The following is a 14,623-nucleotide window of genomic DNA, read 5'->3' as shown; positions in this document are numbered from 1 at the left end:
CAGTACAGCCTATGTGGAGGAAATAACAGGATACCTGAAACTTCTATCATGAACCAAAAAAATTAGAAAGAAAAATTCAAAGAAGGGAGAGTTGCTGAATTGTGTTTTAAATACACTTTAAATATTTAAATTATCTTAATAAATTATTCATTGACTATTTAAAAACACAGGGATTAGTTCTCAGATTTTGTATCTGTAGATTATTTTCTTGATCTCCATCACTCTCTTGGTCTCTGCTTTCTAGGAAAGAGTGTTGAAACCACAATAACAGCCTGAATTACTTATCGATTTAGGGAAAGATTAACCCAGCTTTTCAGTAGTGATAGTATTTTCTCAAAAGCCCATGGAGGTCATGACTAGCTTTAATGACATATTGTTTATTACATTCAGGACATTGACAAAATGTGATTTAGATGAATGAGGTACTTTAGCATGGAAAACATTGTTGGGAGTTGTGCGTCTTACTCAGCTCTTCAAAAGATGACAGCCTGTTCCTCCACAACAATCACAGGTAATCATATTCCTTTCATCTACCGTAACTCCTACACACCATAAAGTAGGCCAGGAGCTGCCAGAAAGCTGTTGTCTTGCTAGAAGTATATGCCATCCCCCTCCTCCTGTGGTTTCGAATCTAGCAAGATCTCCCCAACAGACAGAAACAGTGAAGTGTCAGATGAGGATAAAGGATGAGCACAATCCAGAAAGCTAGCCGAAGGGTACAGTCATTGACATGCTAGGGATTTGGAGACGCAGTCAGCTAACAAGGCATGCAGTGTAAAACCAGACTGTGAGCACAAGGATCCCAAGGATGAACGGGCTGGAAAGCACACAGTTCCTCTTGCTGAAACAGACCTAGCAGACCTGTTCCTTGTGAAAACTTTGCTGTGCAAGGTGTTGTTTCAGGTACAAAAAAGAAGGTCCTGAATCCAAAGCTGCTAGGCTGAGCAACCAAAGCAAAGGATCTAAGGATCTGTATTGTTATGGTGAAACAGAAGACCCACATGCCACTCCATTTGAACAGACAGATCCCAAAAAAAGAGACAGAAGGTAAAAGCAGCATAAAAGCCTGCAATACACAGGGACCCTGTCAAGCTGCTCACAATACATCCTTACAGTGAACCAAGGGTAAGCACCAGGACAGATGGCAGAAACTTTTAAAGCCTACCCGTGGCTTTTTTTCCCTTGGTAATCAGATGTAGCTGTAGAGATTAGCACAACATAGTAAACAGTTTGAGGATTACACTGAAATTCATCTCTGTATGTATCTACTCCTAGACAAACAAACAAATATGAAATATATTCTGTTTCATCTCCAGCCAGGATATGATTTCAATTTCCATCTAATTTGACCTCTCCAGTAAACGCCACTCAGTAGGAAAACCCTCAGGGCATTAAATGGACAAAGTGAGGCACGCAAATACTCCATTCTAGCACAGCACATGTCTCCATGGGTCTTCAATTGATTTTGAAAACTAGATTCATGACAAAACATTGCACCCTTTGTAAAAAAATCTTCCCAGAATGATATGACAGGCTATGACCTAGCATTCATTACAGGAGAAATACCTGTTCATTCTTCATGCATTAAGTAACTAATGGCAAAAATCTAGTTAAGACAGAAAAAAAAACCCTCACAGCAAAATATCTCCTAAAATAATTTCACCTATACATATCATAGTAACTGGCATCTTTCCCTTAACACCACAAACGTATGTAGAATATTGCTTTGTTCAGTTATATTGACTTCACTAGGAGCATACTGTGAGTAAGGATTGTAGGACAGGGAATAAAGAGAATCACATTTTGTTCATAATAGCTTTTGACTTGGGAATCCAGAAGACATCTAAGCAGCATATTCTGGTTAATTTACTTTGATATGTGAAGATTAACTCCAGGGAAATAAAAATAATACATTCAAGGATTCTTTCCACCATTCCTGTAATTGTTTCTATTGTCACAGATTCATTAAATCCCTCTGTTAAATCCCCAAGCATTACAGGTCTGCGATATTCAAGATAATAAAGTAGCCCACAAAACAACTTTCCTGAATAACAATCATTCATAATTGATAAATTACAAAAGGTCTAATACACATATACAGAGCACAACTGAAGTGCAACCAGCACTGACTGAAGCACAACTAACACGAACAAAGGCAAAACTATCACAGTGCAAAAGCAAGAATCCCAGCTTAAAAAGGATGCTTCACCCCGACTCACTCTGCTGCACCCTGCATACCAGTTTATCTCAGTTGAAATTTTCATTCCAATAGACAGGTGCATTTTCTGCACACAAGCTCAGCAAATGGTTTTACAGGAACATGGCAATGCACACCTGACTGACAGAGCAAACCAAACCCATTTTTATATATAAACATGATCTTGAATAATCACTATAGTGCCCTGCCCAAACTGTTTTCCAAAATAAATAACCACGAGGAGGTTTTTGCTGTTGTTACTGTGCCAAACTCTCACACCATATCATTATTTTTCACAGTCACTCTCCTTAATATTTATTCTGCATATTCTCCACAGGAAATTGTGATCAGCTACAGTTCAGAAATGTAGTAAGTTTTCTAAATCTTAGAAGACTGAAGTACTGAAACTTATCATTCCATATGTCTGTTAAGCTTCTCTTGACACAAAGACTCCCTTGCTTTATTTCTAAGCTCATTTGCTACTAGAGCAACAAGCCACTTAAAACACTTCTGTACGATTGCACACTCTTTGAATACAAATATTTGGATTTTGTATACACTACTAATTGGTAAGTGTTTTGCTATTGCACAGAAAAACAGATGCCTGCCTGTGAAGTTTTCTCCTACTTCTCTACTTTTAACACACCTCCTTAAGCCAGAGGTACCAAGGAGATGGTGAATGGCAACAGAGCATAGTTCAGTAGCTTCTCATCTTCAGCTGGGTATCTGTAACCAGGATCTTTCCTTCAGTTACACTATGGGCAGCCCAATACACAGTTCACTAAACTGCACGGCTTATGTTCTTCCAAGCACTTAAGTGCATTAGTTCAGAGCAAAAACAATTAATCTGCATCTTGACAGTAGGGTTTGTTTGGGCTTTCCCTATCCTTTTCTGACACCACACGCAAAAAAAAAAAAAGAGTCTGGCCTTCTTTGCTTGTGCTGATAGGTTTGTTGGATGTCAATGAAAACAGACTAACTTAAATATACAATACCTGTTGCCTTTTCAGTCAAAAGCTGAGTTTAACAAAAGCTCCATATCCACAACATGCCTCCTTGAGAACTTCAGGTAGGTAAGTATTAAAAACAAAGCCAAATCTTCAGGTGTTGTAAATGCATACAGCATATGGGCTTAAACAAATCAGTTCTCATCAGTCCAACACCCTGAATGAATGCTCCACCCTATGCTTTTAGAAAAGGTAATAGAAAAATAACCCAGGGGGAGGGAGGAAGACCATAAAAAAAAAAAAAAAAAACCCTCACACAACAAAAGAACAACCAAACCGCCCCGCCCCCCCCCCCCCCCCCCCCCAAAAAAAAAAAAACCACCAAACAAAACAGAAAACCACAAAAAAAATTTAAGAATAATTACTCAGGCTTTTTTCTCACATATAATTATGAGCACCAGATCTAACAAGACCTAGTTGCCTACAGATTTGCACGTTGTGGTTAGTTCATTTTAATGTCTAACAAGCTCCCACCAGCCAAGACACATACAAAACTCTTCTAGGTTGACTCTTTGATACTGATGATAGAATGAGCTCACCAGGCAGCTTTTCTCTCAGCCAGAGAATGTACGTGAGCCTCTCTCCTCCAATTTCTCAAAACTTACTAAAACTTAATAATTAAGTTTTAAGACTTCCATTCCTTTGTCAAATACTGCAAAAACAACCAGCAAGTTCAAAAACATCTGGTGCAGAGTAATATACAAACAATACACCAGGACAGTAGGATAGCAAGTATTGTTTCCATAGAAAATCAGGATAAGGTATTTTTACCGTATTGTGTTTTCATCTATCCTCTGAGCAACACAATTTACCAAGGGTTTGCAAGCTTCATTTTTGACTTCCAAGACAGAAAAACAGTTTCAAGTGGAATGGAGGAGACCAACAATGTACCAAGGGAGAAGTGCTAAAGGCACTGTAGTTGAAAACCTATTGCTGCCTATTCCATCCTTCTTTCACTCAGCACTGCTCAGCCTAACAAATACAAGGCCAAAAGGAAGCTACAAGCAATAGATGCATTTAGCTCCATTGAAAGAAGCAGTACTATAACACTAGCTGAGGATCTAGACCCATAAGCACATACTTGTAAACAGCTTTTAATTCCTTCATTATTTACTATTAAAAAAAAATCTCCACAGACTTCATATAATTACTGTTTTTGCTATCTAAATTAGAAAGAAACAGTGGTTTCCAAAAACCAGTAACAAAAACCTGGGCAACAAAAGGAGTTCAAACTTTTTTTTTTTTTTTTTTTGAACTGGGGAAGTGGGCCATCTTCACTGTCCTTTCAAGCCTCCCTCAAATCCATGACTTGAAACAGTTGTTCAGTTCCTCACAGTTCCTCACCAACAGCTCTCATGCCTCTCTCAAGCTGTTCTGTGTCACGTCAAGTCTAGTTTTATTTTAACCATACAAACTCTTTATGACAAGGACTTAGTCTATATTTAGAAAATGCTGCATAAAGATATAGTGCTGTGTAAGTGTTTTACAATTTCTCTGGTGTTCAACTTCAGCATTTTGGAACTCACATGCATTGTCCTGGGCAATTGCAAACTATAAGAAAAAAAAAAAGAATCATTAATATGAGTACAGAATTGATTCCTTTATACATACTTTTTTTCCCCTTGACTATTTTCAAAGCATATAGAATCACAATAAAATTGCTACACTGGAGGATCTCAATCAAAATCAAATGAAAGCATGAGAAAACAAACTCTAGAATTCTCACACCATTTTCCAACAGTAACTTCTTGCTTAACCTTCTTTAGTGGACAGTATCATCCTAAGGACTTCTTGAACGAAGGCTACAATACAGTTGCTAATACACAGTTTTCAGAAACATCTTGCCCACAACATATGAAACTCCTTAAAACCAGGATGAGTAGTAGGTTTTTTTTGTTATTTTCTCCCCTCTGGTTATTAAGCATTTAGAGATATGATAGTATATTTTAAAAGCTGTAAACTTATGTTTGCATTTTACTGTACTAGAGCAAGTAAATGAAAGAAATCTTTTGTTCTAAACCATTCACTATTCCTGTTCTATATCTAGAACAGAGCATAGCTTTCAACTGAAAGCACCACAGCTTACCTTCTGACTTTCACAAAGAATATTTGAATTTTATACATGTATGTATGTACACAGTATGTACGCAGTATTTACCCCAGAAAGTTGATCCTTACGGTGTCTAGGGAATATTATGTATCCCTGTAAGGAGCTCACTGGATGGGTTAGCTAAAAACTTCATTCAAGTCTTATTATGCCCTAGTCTTCTTCATCTGCTAACACTCTTAATTTGAAACTGTTATAGCTATAAATGATGTGTCTCTTGACAAAGAAGATGTAAATGCTTAATCAAGTTATTAGGCCTTTAGCTATGCCACCTAAGGTGGCTATTTGCATGCTCTTAGCTCATGTCAAACACTAAATGAAAAAAGTACAAACTAACTTTTCTGTATATTAAAGCGTAGCAGAGCTGCAGATCTGATAGTCTAGAAGAGCCTTGTAGTTGTGGTTCTGACTTCTGCCAGATAAAAGTTTAATCTTGAACAAAATCTATCATTAATAAACAACTGCACATTAGACCCTTTTTAAGGACCATAAGCAAGTACTAAAGACTGGTGTGAAATTTGCTGAGACCCTGCTACTGACAGTCAGCCACCAAAAACATATTTGACCAAGATCAGGATGTTAATTTTAAAATGAGGATTTAGAGAGGATAGAGATTACCTTGTGGTTAATGTGACTAATCCCTGAACTTCTTCTAACAGCCCTTTTGTGGTAGAGTAGAACAAAGGCTTAACAGCTGATTTTTCTTTCATTCCCCACCACCTCTCCTCTAAGTCTTTTTCTTCCCCATCTCAGCAGATGCCCCACAGTTTGCTAACTATAAAATAAAAATTAGCAGATAAAAAGAATCCATTTGTGGTGTCAGCTCTTAACAGCTGACAAACTAATTTCTCTATATTCCTTTTACTTCCTCCCCATTTACTCCACATGCACGTTTTCCACAACTCTCTTCTCAATTTTATTTTGAAACACAGTTTTCCCAGATCTTATATTCTTCCTTCTACTTTCTCATTATTCATAAACTTCTGAAAATCTAAAATCCAGGCAATCATTTTAACATCCCTGGTCTTTTTAACCTCTGCTCCAGCTGGACTTCATAAAAATTCTAAATGCCTTGTTTACCACCTGATATTGTGCCCTTACATAATTATCATTAGTATAGAATAGATGCCCATATGTACAGAACAGTTTATTTTCAGATACACTGAACTGACATCAGTTTTATTTGCAGTGTCTTGACCATTCTAAAATTCCTATTCCTATTCTTCCAGACTCTCAACTCATTGTAAGAAAAAAATCTGATAACCTAATTTTTAGAGTTACTAAGAATTTAATGATGTAATAAAAACCATCAAAACAGTACATGCTCAGTAACTTCTGAAAATCATTCCCTGACGAAAATAAATGCTGTACAAAGTAAACAGACACTAAAATATTATTTAAGGATATAATCAAGACCTCATTAAAATCAGCAGCAGTTTTGCCACTGGCTTAACAGGGCCAACATTTCTCACAGAGCTTATAGCTGCTACCTTAAAAAAAAAAGGTTCAAAACACTAACAAATTATGATGCTTGAGTCTTCTACCCACAGTACAATCGCTGCACTAACTATAGCTACAAAACACTAGAGAAGTCACACAAAACAAAACCACGTTATTTTGCTACTTACACTGAGGGCAGAGCTTTGGTCATCTTTGCCCACCACATTCTTTATACCACATCTACTTTGATATCGGGAAACTGCAAAACCAAGAGAACAGAAGATACCCTACATGGCTCTCCCATTTCAGGGTCCTTGGCAGCTCATTAACCTCTGACAGAAGGAACATAGGTGGAGCAATTGGAGTGCCTTTAGAGACTGCCTCTGGAAGACACACAGATGTGCCTTCACATACCACTTTTTTTTTTTCCAAATAGCCAAGCAGTCATGCAACAAGTGATTATGTCACAAGGTTTGCACTTCTACATGCACATTGAAGCTAACGTGTGTTACATGATAGCAATTTGTAAATGTCATTTTCTACAGAACCTGTGTGTCCCAACAATATTTAAGTATCAAGAAATATTGAAAATGTAACGTGCATTGATATTTATTATCTATACCTACTTTGTCATATGCATAATTGATACCTTGCATCCACAGCTGAAGGCACGATCTGATCTCAAGGTATTTAAGAGGTCTGAAAATCTGAAAGAACGTACATCAACTTGCAGCACCACTTTAAATTAATATGTAGAAAGCCACATCATTTTTCCCTATTGCCATTTTCTGCCAGTCACCTCCCTTCAGCAATGAGAGAAAAAACATTAATATATCATTGGAAGAATCTGCTTACCAAGGCATTTTATTAATATTTCTGAATACTGCAAATTAAATTAGCTTGTTAGCACTTTCATCCTTTCAATATATAGATTAGGTTCTTATTTAAAATTTCTGTGTTAACAGCAGAATAAATATTATTTTTCTTGCACAGACTAAAGTAGTAAGTATGGTAACAATTAATAAAGAAAATGAAAGGCAATCTTATTTTTGGCAGGACTGTTATTCTGCTTCCATTGTACGTGTGCCACAACATGTTCAGCTGATCATCAAGAATCCAGCCTGCATATTTATAAAACCTGTTAAAACAGTCACCAAGGCTCCTATTCAAATCAGTAGCAGTTCTGTCACGGGCTTAAATGGCCAAAACTTCTCCAAGAATTCACAGTAAACTTCGCTCTTCTCCTCTCTACTCACCAGTCATATAGTAAAAAATGAAGGCAAAACACTTTAAATAAATGAATAAATAAATAAATGAGCCAGGATAGTTCAAAAATATACCCCCCGGATTGGGGTATAGCGAGAAGACACTGTAGAATTTGGAACTGTTACCTAGTACACAGAACAAAATACAAAGCCCAAAATGATGGTTTATCTGGCTACTGGCAGAGGGAGCAGAAGCTGCCATTACCACCTCAGCACAGCACACCCCTCCTACTGCATTCTGGCTGTACCAGGTGACTTCACCTTTCTCAGGGTCCGAGATTTTGCTGGCACGGCTAATGATGACAGGTTAACATCACTGGAAGGTTACATTTGCACAAATGTCACTGCTTCAGAGGTTCTGCTTCAAATCACTATGTCACAAGCAGCATATAGAAGAGGAACCTGTTGAATACTTCTATACTTTCACCCAAATCTAAATCTCACTGTACTATACAAAATCAGTAAATCACTTGAGAGCTGCTATTTTCACATGAAAATATTTGAAGAGATCACATCAAGACGGCACATCAAAGAAACAGAAAAGAGGCCAGAAAACAAGAGTGAAAGAAACAAAAACAGAAAAGAAAGCTGGAGCTGGAAATGCACTAGAACCAGTCAATATATGTTCATAAGCAATGATTTGCACTACCAAAATATATAGGCAAAGAGTATTTTTTAAAGCTTCCTACCAGCCTGTCACAACTGGTTCTTCACACTGGAAGACAGCTGTGACCCTCAGAAGCATTACTGACCGAGTTGGATCTCAAATTCCTGATATGCTAGAGCATTATAAAAAATTAAGTGGCATTTGCTTAAATAATGTAAAAGTGACATTACATTCTAGGAGTGTTGAACTGCTTTCTCTCAAACTTAACACTAAAAAAGATCCAGGAAAAGCTTTTCCTCCTAGACTGCAAAAAAATAATCTGCTAGTACTAGTCTTTATAGAGAAAATGCTGCATAACTTTACACCCAAACCCTGCAACTGGATATGTAGGAAGTTTCCACATCTATGCCAAACTATCAAAAAAACTATACTAACACAGTTAAGTCATTAAGATAAGACTGTGGGACTTGCGATGCATATTCCAGTTCAACTGCCTTTCTCTAGCACAAATCAACTATGTGACTTCAACACAATCACTGAGTCAATTTCCCATCTACGAAGAAAATAATTACACATTCATATCTCAGCACTCACAGGGGTTTACATAGTAATAACCAGGGCAAAAAAATAGTACCATCTATAGGCAACTTAGAACATCATTATTCAGATCTTATAATACACCTCAATGGTGTATTTCTTTTCTTTTAGTTTTTGTGCAGAATTATAAAATGCATGCAACAGATTACAGTGCACACTGTAAAAACTTCTTGCTTTTTCCACATCCAGGACTTCTCTGCTTTTACTTATTGCTTGCCTGTAGTTTCTTTTCCCTTACACTATCATTGTATTTTATTATAAAAGAGCTATCCTGTACAGGACTGATCACGTTTCAGGTAAAAGCAGTAGACTTTGTAGGAAACATTAACATTTTGTTGCCATACAATGAAAAAATGATACTATAGTCTTCAGTCACAGACTGTGTGAGTTTATATTATCCCAGCAATACACTCTGCCATGTAGTGCAGTGAGAACAAGTCAAAAAGCAGTAAGTACAGGTAACCACATGTTTAACTAGTGAACAGCTATAGAGGTTTAATACAATTGCATGTAAAATACATGGTCGCATCTTCCATAATCTCAATGTTACAAGGCCCTTGCTGAAACATAGGAATATACATCAAATGTCACAAGTACAAATCACACTACACATTTTAAGTGCTTACAAATTCTGCCACCACACAGAGCCAGCACATTCAATAACTGAAGTCTAATACAAAAGCACATTTACTTTATCAAGGTAACCCAAGTTTACTATCATTGCAGAGAACTGCCAAATAAACGCAATAACAAGAGAAAAACTTGATGAATCTGCATAGCTATTTCTCAGGAAGCAAACCCAGCCCCTACTTGTCATTATTTATGTGTATGTTTCCTTTTGCTTCCCGCTCTGTGACAAGCCCCTCCAAGTGCTGCAAAACTGCTTCGTAAGGGAAAGACCTGAAGCACTGAATCTTGTAACAAGCAGTAACTTCTGAAAGACAGAGGATATAGTTCAGTTCTTCTCCCTAACAAGCTGGTAGTTACTCCAAAAACAAATATGCACTGCTTATTAATTTGACTTGAAGTGTCTATAAGGGTTTTTCTCCATTAATACTTTCACTGACACACAAACGCTGTCTCATCTCATGCTTTACTTGTATTAATCAACCTCAGAAAAACAAATGTGCAGCTTTCACTTCTTAACCTTGCCTCAAAGGTCTGTAACACCTGGTAAATACACAGCCTCCTTATATTAGGACATCTTCAGAAGTAAGTGAAAGCAATCCAGGAACTTAAACTCTGTGAAAATGTCAGGTCCTCAGGATGTGCAGATTTTTATGTTTTTCAAAATCTACTTCATTTTGACACGGTACTTTTCTCGGTGACTTGTACCTGCGCAATTCACAGCAACACATAAAAACCATACATTGACCTTAAGCAGTTCTGACCTTCCAAATACTCCAGATGGGCTAATCCAACAAAGCCATAGTATCTTTCAGTAACCTTCATGGAGAAGTGGGAATTTGTCCAGATGGAGCAGCATCTCTACATCTCTCTTGAAATTTATCAAAAACTCTATCTAGTGAACAAAAACACTGCCAAATTTATTTTAAGTTGTTCAACATCCAGCTATTAACTATAAATGCTTACGTGAGGCATTAGGCTTGAATCAAGAAGGAGAAATTCAACCACACACAGCTTACGCAGCATGACAGATCATGTTCACACACAAACATATGCTTAGATCTGAAGATACAAGATGCTTTTTCAGCATCTTCTGTGACTAACAAGACTTAAATACCAAACACCATCTCTTGTAACCCAGACATGATACGTATCCTATGTACTGTTCTGGGTCCTCCTTCTGGTACAGCTCCCCCCGTCCATCCCCCTTCTCAGGCCTGCACCAAGCTCTCCACACGCAGGCCTTGTTCAAGCCAGTGTGCACTGGCTATTTCAAAAGTCCTGCCAAGGACTACAGCCAGGGCTACAGGACTTCACCCTGTGGGCTCACAGACAACTTTTCCACTGAACTAAATTCCCGAACCAAACTGCTGCAGAAAGCTGCTGCTGCATTTATTATCCCTCCAGGCCAAACTCAGGAAGTTCTGCAGACTACAGGGATCATTGCAGTCCAGACTCCAAGCAGTAAAGGAACCCCAATTTGCAGAAAATATCCCTTGTTTGTACAACATGCTTTCAGCAGATCCTGGACAGCCATGTATTATTACCTTCTCCTGAGACAGCACTGCCTATTTAGGGGATGTTGCTCTCCATTTGGAATACTTGAGATGAATACCAACTTCCAGGTGAAAAGAGTCATCATCATGTCTCTAAGAGGACTTTTCTAAGGCTAGTCATTCCTCTGGGCTATTCCAGGTCTGAGTCAGCCCTTCCCATTTCCATTTCTAAGAAAACATTCTTGAAATATTTGTTACTGTTTCTGCAATAATTCTCTGTCATACAGCAGCCTCAAAAATCATGGCTAAAGCAGGACACTGCAGAGATAATAAACAATGCAAAAATATTTTATGTACTATTACTACTTCTAGCTAGATAAACGCAAATATTGCTGTCCTTTATACCAACTGCATTTGTACTACAGAAACGCATACAGTGAGGAGTTGTAAAGAGGACAAGAACCCTCCTGAATGATTAGGCGCAATGTCTTTGCTATCTGAGCTTTTCCAGTTCATTAATATTTCACTTTTATATATTCCTCAGCTGCTTTTACAACATGTTCCTTTCTCTCCTTCTTAAGTATGAGCAAGAAGAATTGTTTGAAGTAACTAGTAGACCTTGCCTCACATCCCCACCTCCATGCCCCCTGAGAGTTTAACACTTCAAGTGCAATATATACTAGATAGAAAAACACAGCTGGCGTAGAAGAGGATAAGAGGAGATTCTGAGTCTCCCTTCTAGTTACATTCAACTATAAAGGTGTGCAATAAGAAAATAAAGCATACCACAGTTTCTCTCTATGCCAGGAGACTTACTGTTGTCAATCTCAAAGGTGAGAAGGTGACATAAAGCTGTGGGAGGTTCCCGTCTCTGTGGAAAAGCAGAATCACCCTGTGCCCTCTCAAGACAAGTAACTTGCAGCAACGCTCTTTTCCTTGCCAAAAGTGAAAGATAACCTCTTTCAGCCAGGAGAAGCAACACAAAAAACTACATAGAGGAAATACGGGATTATCACGAATCTCTTTCATAATAAGCACTACCATCACCATCTGCTCCACTTTTTAAGCGTGCCATGAGATTTTGGAAAACACGAGCAGCGTCCTCCAGCTCCTGCCTCCAAATCCAACCCCACGGCAAAGGCCACACAGGACAGCCAGTGCCTCGGCCCTACCATTCACATTTCTGAACCCACTTCTCCCGGACCTCCCCTTCAGGTTTATTGCAGATTGCTCAATAAACACAGGAGGGAGGGAAAAAAAAATTAAAAAATAAAATAAAAAAATAAAGAAAAAAAGAAGAAACGCCAAAAACAAACCAAAAAAGCATCTGATCTTCTTCCCCTTCACCTGCAGCAGCGAGGCCGGAGCTGACTCCCATAGAGAGGTGCAGCCGCCGCGGGCACCGGCTCCCCCGCTGTGCCCCGGCGCAGGCTGGGCCCGGCGGGCCCCACAGCGCCCCAGCCCCCCCTCGCAGCACCGCGGCCCCGCCGGCGCTGCCTCTGCCCCGGGCTGGGCCGGCCCCCGGGTGACACCTGCGGGCACCGAGCCCCTGCCCGCCCCGCCACAAAGGCACTACCGCCGGCGTCCCCCCTGCGCCGGCCGCCCTCGCTAATCCCCGCCGCCACCGGAGCGCGGCTCCCGGGGATCAGCGCGGAGCTGCCGCACCGGCAGCTCCGATCCGCCGCCACTGCAGCCGCGCCGCGGGTCGGCGCAGGGCGGCCGGGAGCCGCCGCCCCGCCGGCGGGGAAGGCGAGGCCAGGCGAGGGGGTGGGCCGCCCGCGCCCCGGCGCGACACCCGCCCGCAGCCCCTCAGCACCTGGGGGGCGAGGCGGCCCCCCCCGCCGCCGCGCACCCCTGCCCCCCCTCCCGCCAGCCGCCGCGCAGGGAGCCCGGCGGCGCCCCGCGGCCTGGCCCGGCTCCCCCCTGCTCCTCAGCGCGGCGGCACCGCCCGGGGCGGAGGGCGCGTTACCTGGCCGGGCTCCTCCAGCGCCCGGGTCCGCTCGCCGTCCGCCGGCGGGGGCTGGGGACGCTCCTGGTCCCCTGCGGCGCCGCCACCGCCCCGCTCGGTGGGTGGGAGGGTCGGTGTCTCCCGCGTCCCCCCGGCGCGGGGGGAATAATCCGTCCGGAGCGGCGGCACCCCGGTCCGTCCGTCCGTCGGTCGGTCGGTCCGTCAGTCCGTCATGTTGCAGCCGGGCGTGTGTGCGTGTGTCTGCGTGTGTGTGTGTGTGTGTGTGCGCGCGGCGTGGGGGGCGGGCCGGGGCGGCGCTTCCGCGCGTGTGCCGGTGCGGCGCGCGTGTGCCCGCGGCGTGATGCGGGGCGGCCTCTCTCTGCGCCTGTGTCCGCGAGGAGCGTGTCCGCCCGGCGTGGCGTGGGTGCTAGGTGTGTAGGCGCGCCTCTGTGCACGCGTGTCGCGGCGGGTGCTGCGCGTCTCCGTGCCTGTCCGTGTCCGCGCGTGTCCCGTCCCCCACCGCCGGTGAGCGGGGGCCGGGGGGGCCCGGGGGGGCAGCGCCGGGCCGGCCGGGAGAAGCCGCTTCCCCGCCCAACGCGGGCGAGAGGCGAACACGCGGGGGGTTGGACGGGGGGGGAAGTCCGAGTCTCCCCGCGAGGAATTCAGCTCCGCTCCGGTGTGTTTACACTCACCATCTGCTCGGGGATTTGTATTTTTTTTTTCCCTTTCCCGAAGGGCGGTGGAGCCGTCTGATTTCACTTCCTCATCCTCTTTTCAGATACGTGTTTTGTAATTATTTTCCAGTTGCTCGGTGGCCATCCCGGCGCACTGGCGATCCTAGGCAGGGAGTAAGGAAACGACGTTTAAGAAGTAGTCTCTGCTCCAAAGGCAGGTCTTGTCTCTGCCGCAATAAGAGCAGGAATGATTCCCCTGAAATACTGGGATAGGGCTGAGGTCAGTTACGTCGCATTTAAATTAAGTTCCTTATTCAATTCAGAAAGAAAAGGTAAAACAGAGGAATAACCATGTTCTCTGCAACTAATACTTAAGGAATATGATTGAGTTTTCATACTCTCTTTTTTCTTGATACAGTATCCTTCCTGCATCACGTACCAAAGTGAACTATCTTGCCTCAGTACGGACATCATTTGAGTAAAATGAGTGACAATTCACGAGTGACAGACTGCAGATATGTGCCCTGTCCCCTCATATTACAAAAAATAACACGGATCACTCAATGAACTGAAGAAACACATTGGCTTTGCAGACTTAAGTCTCCACAGGAACAAAGCATGTTCTTCATTCAGTAACATGATCGCTCATCCTGAAACT

The 14,623-nt window shown here is 41.9% G+C and overlaps 1 protein-coding gene across 5 annotated transcripts in view; it reads right to left on the bottom strand.

The window, feature by feature from the left end:
* The window catches only part of CCSER1 (coiled-coil serine rich protein 1), a 728,043-nt gene extending 714,457 nt beyond the window's left edge, over positions 1-13,586 (bottom strand). For all 5 annotated transcript variants that reach the window (XM_074823100.1, XM_074823102.1, XM_074823101.1 and 2 more), the window contains exon 1: positions 13,313-13,586. The gene's annotated coding sequence lies outside the window, so the exon portion shown is untranslated. The remainder of the gene's footprint in view (positions 1-13,312) is intronic.
* Positions 13,587-14,623: the final 1,037 nt, after the last annotated feature.

This window comes from Strix aluco, chromosome 4 (genome assembly GCF_031877795.1).
Source record: "Strix aluco isolate bStrAlu1 chromosome 4, bStrAlu1.hap1, whole genome shotgun sequence".
NCBI lineage: Eukaryota > Metazoa > Chordata > Aves > Strigiformes > Strigidae > Strix > Strix aluco.
Note: the sequence above shows the minus strand (reverse complement) of the source record. Positions and strands in the feature narration are given on the sequence as shown.